The sequence below is a fragment of the Carassius auratus genome, unplaced genomic scaffold (assembly GCF_003368295.1).
Source record: "Carassius auratus strain Wakin unplaced genomic scaffold, ASM336829v1 scaf_tig00026369, whole genome shotgun sequence".
Taxonomy (NCBI): domain Eukaryota; kingdom Metazoa; phylum Chordata; class Actinopteri; order Cypriniformes; family Cyprinidae; genus Carassius; species Carassius auratus.
In genome coordinates, this window is record NW_020525511.1 from 1 (window position 1) to 10,067 (window position 10,067).

Sequence of the window (10,067 nt, forward strand, 5' to 3'; positions counted from 1 at the left end):
AATATGAATGCAATGTAGGGATCGTATGTACATGATGAACCGAGCAATGAAGGATTATATATACATTATGAACAGCAGGAACGTGAGAACGGCGGTAATAAATACAGTCGAATGAGTGTGCAAAAGTATTGTTGAACGATGTATTATATGCAAAAACAGTAGTGCAATGATATTTTTGTAGAAATAGTTTACTGTGCTTGTACATTAACAACTTTAGACAGTTTATGGTGTAATAGCTTTAACCATGTGCAGTTTCTTAGCGTAATGCGATGAGAAAGTGTGTGGTTTACAGTTCGCTCTAGCGTCCGTTAAGAAATCTCGCAATTTTTGGGGCGAAAGCGTTAGAACAAACATTTGTCAATGCGGTGTTAGGCTATATTGAACTCACGGTCATTATAAAGTTTTGTATGTTTATTTTCATTTCAACATAATTAATGAACAGATTTTGTCTTAGTAACGCGTAATACGACAGTTTTTGTTAAAAGATAAAATATGGGCTGTTTGAGTAACACCGTCGTCTCCGATGCTCGAAGTTGTCACCGCTTACAGGCACCCCACTAACCTAAACCTGTAACTCTATCATAATTATTTAAAATAACTATAAACTTCATGCGTGACGCCTATGTAACTGACTAAAACTAATACGTATGCTAAACAAAATATTTGTGGTGGTGAAAAAAATGAAGTGAATTAATAGATGTCAGAAACCGCTCGCCTCGCGGATTCTTAAAGAAGAGCGGGTTATTTAGACGTGACAGCGCAGTTCCAGTCGTAGTGCGGTTTCCCGGATCAGACCTTAAGCACGACGAATGACTAAAACGGTCAAAATCATCCCGCCTCTCACTTAAATGAACGACTTAATCAACAGCGGTTTATTTATTGAAGTACTGTTTAGAGATGCATACGATGAAAATACCGCATCCATGACATCCATGACTTTTAATGTCTAACTTTAGTGTAGTAGATGGGTTTGTATTAAGTGTAACAGTCATAACAGAAGATGGTAAGACTCATTTTAAAAGTCGAGGTAGTGGCTATTCTTTGTCTTTGTGACACAGGTAGACCAGAAAAAGCTCTAAAGTGCATCACAATCTCAGTTTAAACACTCTCTTGACAATCGCTTAATCATCTTGTACTCTATTTTGTTCACGTTTTGTCTGTTTGACCAAACTCTGAGAATAGTCTTTATCTAAAAACAATGAAAAACATACACGGCTGTTGGGACAGATCAACATTAAAAGTTTTCACAATAGTTTAGAAGAGTGGATTTCACTATTAGGTAATTGTTATTCTGATACACATTTCCTGTATAAAAGAGTATAACCTTTTCAGGTGAATGTAGTGCAATCTTATGGATCTTAAACGTAATCACGTTACAACAAGGTGACAGTCCCTCTAGCAAATCCGTCAAAAGTGGCCAAAGCAGAAAAATCTCAGCGCACGGTAGATGATAATGCTTACGACCATGTCAATTGGCAAATGCTGAAACAATGTGAATGTGGTCATCGGCTATATGAACAAGAGCTCTCGATGTTGGGGCGATATTGTCATACATAAAATTCCTATGAACAGGCAGTGTATGTTTGACCGCAGTCTGAGAAAACTCTTCATCAGAAAACTGCAAAACAACGTGTCAACAGATCGGTCGACTATCTCTGGTAAAAATAAATAAATAAAATTATACATGTTTACGAGTCACACATTGACAATTTTTGTCTTATGTGACCATTACAGCTAAAATCACTGAATTATGAAATGCAAAAGTGTGTACGGCATTTTTCTCTAACCGTTACAAAAGTGAGAACGTCGGAGTTTTCAAATGTGTTTGTATTACAACGGTAGCCCATCTAACAAATCTGGAAAAGTGGAGACGCAAAGATGTTTAGCACATACACGCGTACACCGGAGATGTTGCTTTATTTGAATCGAAGAAGATGGCCGTGGGAACTGATTGTGTTGTGTTTTGTCAAAATAATAAAAAATGTTCGGGGGAAATGTTTAATCATTTTCTTAAATGAATAGAATGCGCTCACCCCGCGCGAGAGTTGGCATGGACTTACAGGATTCTTAAAACAAAATGTGATTTGCGTCATCGGCTATCCGAACACGATGACTAAATCTAACGGAGTAATAAAAATATCATTTACAAATCAACAGTTAACAAAAAATAAATACTTTAACAATTGTATTCTGAATTCTATATGCGTTGTAAACGTTAGTTTTCTTTCTTAGTGGTTTGGTCGCTCGAATACACAAAAGGTTATGGATAAAATGTATCTCACAAGAGTGTGGAAACTTTAACGAGTGTACCGTTTGATTTGTTTAAGTTGTAATAGTTTTAAGTGTAAAACAGCTAGACTTCATTTTTGCTTCGATGCTTCATGCGATCACACTTTTGGACAGACACAAAGTTGAGCTAAAAGAAATATCTCAAAGAGAAAAAACTGTTACTTAATTTCTTGATTTTCATTTATTCCTATTACGATGACGCCGCACAAAGATCGCATAAAAACGTAGGATCCGGCAAACAAATTGTGAACGGACCTCCGAAATCTTGATACGGCTAAATCTCGAGGTGTAAGAAAAATGTGATTTACAAAACATTGTGATTCTTAGATGTGAAACACCCTTGACATGATCTGTTGGCATCTACAAAAACAGTCAAAGTGTCTGTTTTCTGTTCTAGGTAAGAACATTTACACCGAGTGTTATAGGCCGGGTAAATAATTTGAAAATAGTATTTCTGTCGAATGAGAAAAGTTTAGCGTACATTTAAAAAAATTTCTGATGTAGAAATTATGTTTCTGCCAAACACATCCAAAGAGAAAGAGTTTTCTACTCGTGTGAGAAAAGCACTCGGGTGGATAAATTATATGAAGAGACGATGACGGTCATCGGTTATTTAAAAAAAAATAAGACGATAGACGGTGTGCCTTGCTTTAGTGACACACAATGTGTTTAAACACGTTTCAAATTGTAGGTGTAATTATTTTAGTGACTTTAAGCAAGATGTATATTTGTTATTTTACAGTACGCATACAATCTACAGGATAGAAGGATGGGGATACAGTAAAATACAACTATAAACTTTAAGAAAAGTTAACTTTCATTACACTATTGTAAAGGGATCTTACAGTAGGCTAAATGAAAAGCACTACGTAATAAGGCTGAAGGGGCAAACAACTGATGGAAAACACACGTTGGGGGGATACTGTCGGTTAAATATATTGTTTTAAAATAAGGAATATAATATGGATAGTACTTTTAATACGAAATATATAAAATAGAACTACAGCCTGTTAGATGTACAGGCGGTCATTTTAATATTTTTGCTTTTAAATGGAAGTATTTTGGGACGGCTAAGCAGAGGGCCTGCAAATGTCTTTCCTGCTCTGTGTCTGAAAGTACCGTGGGTATGTGAAAGGTTTACGACCGTAGCAACGCACATAAATTACATCTCTAGGACGCGTGGGTCTTCCCTGAACCATCTTTAATGGTTGAATACGATCGAGGGTCTTTCTTCTAAAAGATAAAACAACTTCATCTAAACTTCACAGTCTATACTGTGACAAACAAACGAGCTCCTCAGTATAGATTTAAAGCTAAATCAATATTTTTTATTTATTTTTAAAACATACAGAAAGACTTTGGCATCATGTTTCATATTGTGTGTGAGAGAGAGAGAGAGGGAGAGAGAGAGGGAGAGAGAGTGTGTGTGTATGTGTGGGTGTGAGGGAGAGAGATGGTACGAAAACTTTGAAGATGGTGCTAAAAATAAGAACTTTAAAGAATCTAAAGTGATTAATGCATGACGCATTTAATATAATATAATCATAACATAATATGATATAAATAATTTTTTATTATATAATATTATATAAAAATATAAAATATTTTAGGTTATATATATCATCATTTTGTTGAATTAAGAATCAACAGACATCAGATGTACTGGGGGTACTGATTATTAAAAAACATTACATTAATGTTAGCTTTGAAATAATGTACACCATTGACTTAGATCATGCGTTCTGGAACTCCACCCTCGCCTGCGCGGGGTGTGTGTGAAGCAGCCCCTCAGGTCTCACATACATTTCACTACGAGGACCTGTGAGATTCTGTTTATGATTTAATCATTTTTATTTTATTTTTTAAGTCGTAAATTTTATTTTGGGGATATTTCATTCATGTTTGGACATCTCTCACCGGTCTAAAAATGTAAGGGGTAATTTTTTATATGTATCATCAGAAATGTTTATTGTATATACTATGCTATCACATTTAAAATAAGTTATCTTTTTTTAAAAAAAAGAAGAAGAGTATGGTGTGTTTTATAAGTTTGATTAACTTAAATGTTGAATACTTTTTTTGTTTAATGAATTGCTTTAGTAGCCTGATGTCGTTATATAATTATTTATTTCCATATTATTTAACCCTGGAGTCTGAGTGGGTTTTGGGGGACTGGAGATATTTTGGCAGCCCTCAGACGTCGGTGTTTTTCATTATCCTAAAACGTATTAATGGCTAAAAGTATGAATATCCATAATATGTGATCAGCATGATTGTACATGTCTGTAATTTTGAGAAGGCTGCGTTTATGATTAGTTTTTGTTTAAAATAGATTTAAAACTTGTTTGTATATGTTGTATAAGTATTGGTTGAATACATGATTAAAAAATGAATGATAAATGATTTGCTTTGGTTTAGTAACATGTCTGTTACTGCGATGTGTTTTATAAGTTTGATAAACACGTTTAAAATGTATGTTCCGGTTTAGTAACATGCCGTCATATATAATTTTATTTATTCATTTTTTTTGTTAAATAGAGATAAGTCTCTTTTTAACTTGATATGTCCATGCGCATGTCCGGTTTATCAGAATACAAAATTTGTATAGTGGATATTATAGTGATACATCGAGGTACCGGTGGTTTAAAACCTAAATTGTATTAAAAATGTACGTGCATACAGCATTTTATTGTGTGGTGGTGGTAGGGTGTACGGTTAAAATAAATAATTATACTAATAATTATATAATACTACCGTTTACTACCTTGGTAGGTTTAGGGCTGATACAATAATCATTCATATGGCGTGCGTATGAATTCCACCGGAGGAAGCCGTTTCACTAAGACCGGTAGACCCGTGCATTCCTAACCGGGAGCGCTTACACCCCCTGCGATGTCGTGTTCATAGGCGACAAACGGATAACGCGGAGGCAAAACGTCGATTTAACGGAGCAGAATAGTATTTTCTGAAATCCTATACATAGCATTGAAGCAGGCAAAACTAAGCGCGCGTCAACCGGACGTCGTCGTCTTTTCAAAATAAAAAAGTATTTTCACAGGATGTCGTCATATTTTCAAAATAAAAGTATTTTTTCATACAAAACAGTCTGGCGGTTATTGGGACATTAGACGCGGAGATATTAAGTCCAATAACACATACTTTATAGTGTTAAAATATCTCTATCAGCAGATGAGATAAAGCAGTAGATAAAATACAGATGCATGTTTTATTACAGGATTGACATGAAATATGGTTTAAAGATGCCATACTAGACTGTAAAAATAGCATAACAGGCTTTGATCAATTATATATTTTTTTCCCGATCCTGGTAAAATGTATATTTTTAGTGATGAACAAAACTAATGTAAATGTTTTGTTTTATACTGTTTGTGACTGTATAATGTGAATGAAGGACTGAGAGGGAGAGAGAGGGAGAGAGAGAGGGGTACAAGAGATGCTAGCCGCTCGCCCACCGTAATTCATAGATGCACCGGTCAGAAAACTGTCAAAAAACATGGTACTCCCGCGTGAGATACGTTAGTTTTAATAAAAAAATGGCTTTGAAGATATTATGATTTTGTAGTAAATTCCGACGAGTGTGCACTGTGGCGTGCAAACACAGACGCTGTGAATACTTGCAGGTCAGGATCAAAGGTGTGTGAACACATCTCTTTTCTGCTCTCTAAAAAAAAGGAAAAAAAAGATCTTGTTTTATCTGAAACAGTCGGTTTCAGTATATTTTTTTATACAGTTTAATTTATAACCTTTTTTTAAAAGAACAGAATGTTTTTTTCAACCTTAGTTAAATTGTTTTTAGATTATGTATATTATATAAATGTGAAATAATTAAAATGTGTTTTAGATTATATAAATTATATAATGTTTTATATATATATAAATGTGAAATAATTAAAATGTATTTTCAATCTTTAATTGTTTGAGATTATATAAATTATAGAATGTTTTATATATATATATATATATATATATATATATATATATATATATATATATAAATGTAGAACACACCGACCCCATTTATACACCGCTCATAAATGTAATGGTAGGGGGAGAAGCCTTATAACCACACACACACACACACACACACACACACACACATAACCGTATAACTGTGATAAACTTCAAACAAGCTAACTGACACAGAGTTCAAACAACTGGCACACACTTCAAACAAACTAACGGTCAATAGGGTAAAACTTTCTGTCAAAACCACATGATCGATGCGTGAGGAGTCTTTCATATACCATTTTAATTTAGAACTAACAGGTCAATAGGGTAAAACTTTCTGTCAAAACCGCATGATCGATGCGTGAGGAGTCTTTCATCTTCCGTTTAAACTAGCCGTCAAAACCATGATTTAGAACTAACAGGTCAATAGGGTAAAACTTTCTGTCAAAACCACATGATCGATGCTTGGAAAGGTCATAGGTTAACCCTTGAAGTCGGAAAGTTCCGCCCATCCATCATAAGGTTACCGGAAGTTCAACCTGTCAAAAGGTCAAAGGTCAAAGTCATAAATCATCATGACAGAAGCTATAGTATAATAACTACTGACCGCGTACCGAGTGTATCTGACCATCCTGTTCAACACCTGCATCTTGGCTCCTGGATTAATCATCGGATATCTCTACCTGAAATTAGCCCGGACCTACTGGCTGTCGCAAACCTCTATATTCCCATCCAGAGAAATGAAGAAGTGTCCTAAACAAAAGGTGTTATATATGATCTTCAGTATAGTTCTGACTTACTGGGCATGTTTCTTGCCCTTCTGGTCGTGGCAGCTGCTCAGTATCTATTATTACGCGCACGGAGGGCTCTCGAGCAGCACGGTGGTGTACATTAACCTCGTTGTTACTTGTTTGGCGTATAGTAACAGTTGTATCAACCCTTTTTTGTACACTTTATTAACGAAGAATTATCAGGAATATGTGAGGGACAGACAGAAAAGCAGCACAGAGTTCAAGAAGAGGTTCAGACTGTCCTCTCAAAGGTCTGTGTCTTCTGGGGGTCAGCAGTGCGCACCGTGATGGCGTTCTTCTGGATGCTTACAGCACACTTGATATGATATTGTTGCTTAAACGTGGCTGCTTTGTGGAACTGATAATTGCATTAAACAAACTTATTTCCTCAGTGTTGTATAGGAAAGATTCTGAAACATACTTTTTTATATTTTGGTTAACCAGGACAGCTAAAAAAAAAAAAAAAAAGGCAACGTTCTGGGAAAATTATTTTATGGTTGTAAAAAATAAAGCCCCAAGAATAACTTAATGAGAACAAATACTAATGTTAATGTTCTGTGTTGGTTGGGGTGTTTCACAAAATCTGCATTAGAGATTTGCCATGATAATTGTTGTCATAAACAAATATGAATGTTAATATTTTGCACTTTTTTGTTCATGTTATGCATCTAAAGAGTTGTTCTACATCGCTGACCAAATATGTGACCCTGGAGCACAAAACCAGTCATAAGTAGCAGGGGGATATTTGGAGAAATATAGCCAAAAATACATTGTATGGGTCAAAATTATCCATTTTTATTTTTATTCCAAAACTGATTAGGATATTAAGTAAAAAATAATGTTCCATAAAAATATTTTGTAAATTTACTATCATAAATATACCAAAACTTTTTTTTATCAGTAATATGCATTGCTTAGAACTTCATTTGGACAACTTTAAAGATTTTTTTTTTTTGCACCCTCAGATTCCCGATTTTCAAATAGTTGTATCTCGGCCAAATATTGTCCGGTCCTAACAAACCATACATCAATGGAAAGCTTATTTATTCAGCTGTCAGATGATTTATGGGTCTCAATTTCAAAGTTACAGTGCTGACGTGGTTCTGAATCTAAGGACTATATTAAATACATGCAGGTTGTTTCATTGTTTATTATGTGAGAAATGTGTGCAATCATAAATAAAGAGCTGGATGTGCAATATATAAGTAAATAATGTGTTTGGATTGATCTTTGATTTCTTTTTATTAAAAATCACACATGGCCTTCAATAGTTTTTGTATTATATTTATATTTGCTTTGTTATATATATAAGTTATATAACAATATGCTTTGTTATAAAGTCTAGTTTACAAATGAAATATGTTGTACTCAAGTGCTTTGTATTGCACAAAAGCTATTCACAAAGCTATTGTCAGTTGTGATTTTTAATTTGCATGCAGAAGAAAGCAGATGTGGCTGAAATCATGTATGCAATCAAAACCTGGAAAAGTGTCCCCATAGTGACGATGTCTCAATTTCCTTTAAAGCACTGATGCCTGGAATATTGTCAATGCATCACATCCATATATACTTTTAATATGGCGTTTTATTTTAATAAACTGTCAAGAATAGTGCAAAAAGGGCATTTGTTTTAGCTTGATTTTATTGTTTTCTCCTTATGTTTATTCTTCTCCTTGTTTGTGAAAATAAAACATGGTCAAGAATTGTTCATTGTTAAGCATCCCATAGTGTCTTGGACACTCACTGGACTTTAGTAAGCTGTTCTTCCAAACTATTTTTGAATGATCTAGATGGTACAGTGTTACTAAAGCCAAACCCTTACTCTGTTTAGATATTGTTTCACATGCACACGATTTACTGGCTGTTCTATTTTATGTTGAAGAATTGAAACCATCTATCTGGCTACAGTTATCCTGGTCGATGCATTTTGGACTTCTTCTTGACTCGCCTTCAGTTTTGTAATAAATGTCATGGCTCCTGTTCAGGGAAGCTGCGCTTTCTTGTAAACAATTTATATGTCATACCAAGCAATATATTTCCCACGGAAATATACTTTTGGTTACATTTGAAGCAGAAGGAAAAATAGTAACTCACAGCAAAAGTCTCAAAGTTTTTTATGCATTGTACAAAATATTTTGATGAAAAAAATGACTCTTGAATGAAAGAAAAAAAAAATTAAAAAATCCTACAATACCGATATTTCAGCAAGAAGTCTTTTACATTTATTAGTTTTTATTTGTTTTAATAATTTTAAAATAATAAATACATGACATATACCAATTGTATATTCTGTTGGAGTTGTATTTAAAATGCATTTACTCATGTATTGATGGTGGGTTAATATTTTTTGGGGGGGATTTTAAATAAGGTTTCGCAATCCCTATAACATCACTAAAGTGATTCAGACCTAAAAAGATTGTCTATTAACAAACATTTACACTTTTGAATCATTGCACAACAGCAATTTTCTGTAACAATTTGATTAATTGTGACTCAGAAATCTATTTTAAACAGCAGATGAGCAGCATTCACAAACTCTTTTAAACATTATATTATAGAATTAAAGATATTTTTACCTTTTGGACAAAACAAACAAACAAACAAACAAACAAACAAAAAAAAAAAAAAACGTGCACAGCCCAGGAAATCTACATTATTTCTTATTTTGATGAAAGACTGAATTAGGAGATCCCATCTGTTAGCTAATACAATGTTTGGCTACCATTTTCGTGGCCTGGCAGGGGTATGATTTTAATGACTGATATTTCAATAGATTCTCCTGCTGGTAATGTCTGATCTTGAGTGAGGACTGACAAGCTCAAACCAGCATTTATGATAATTTTTTTGAATAGCTGATATTTTTGTGTAGCCATTTGCAGATGAAGCATTCATTCTAGAGCGGAAAATGTATTTTTTAATGAGGATACAACAGATTTTAGCATATGACACATGAGTGGAAGCCCACAGGTGCTACATTCCTCGCTTTGAGTTAGAGAAGTAATGACTTTGATTGCAGTT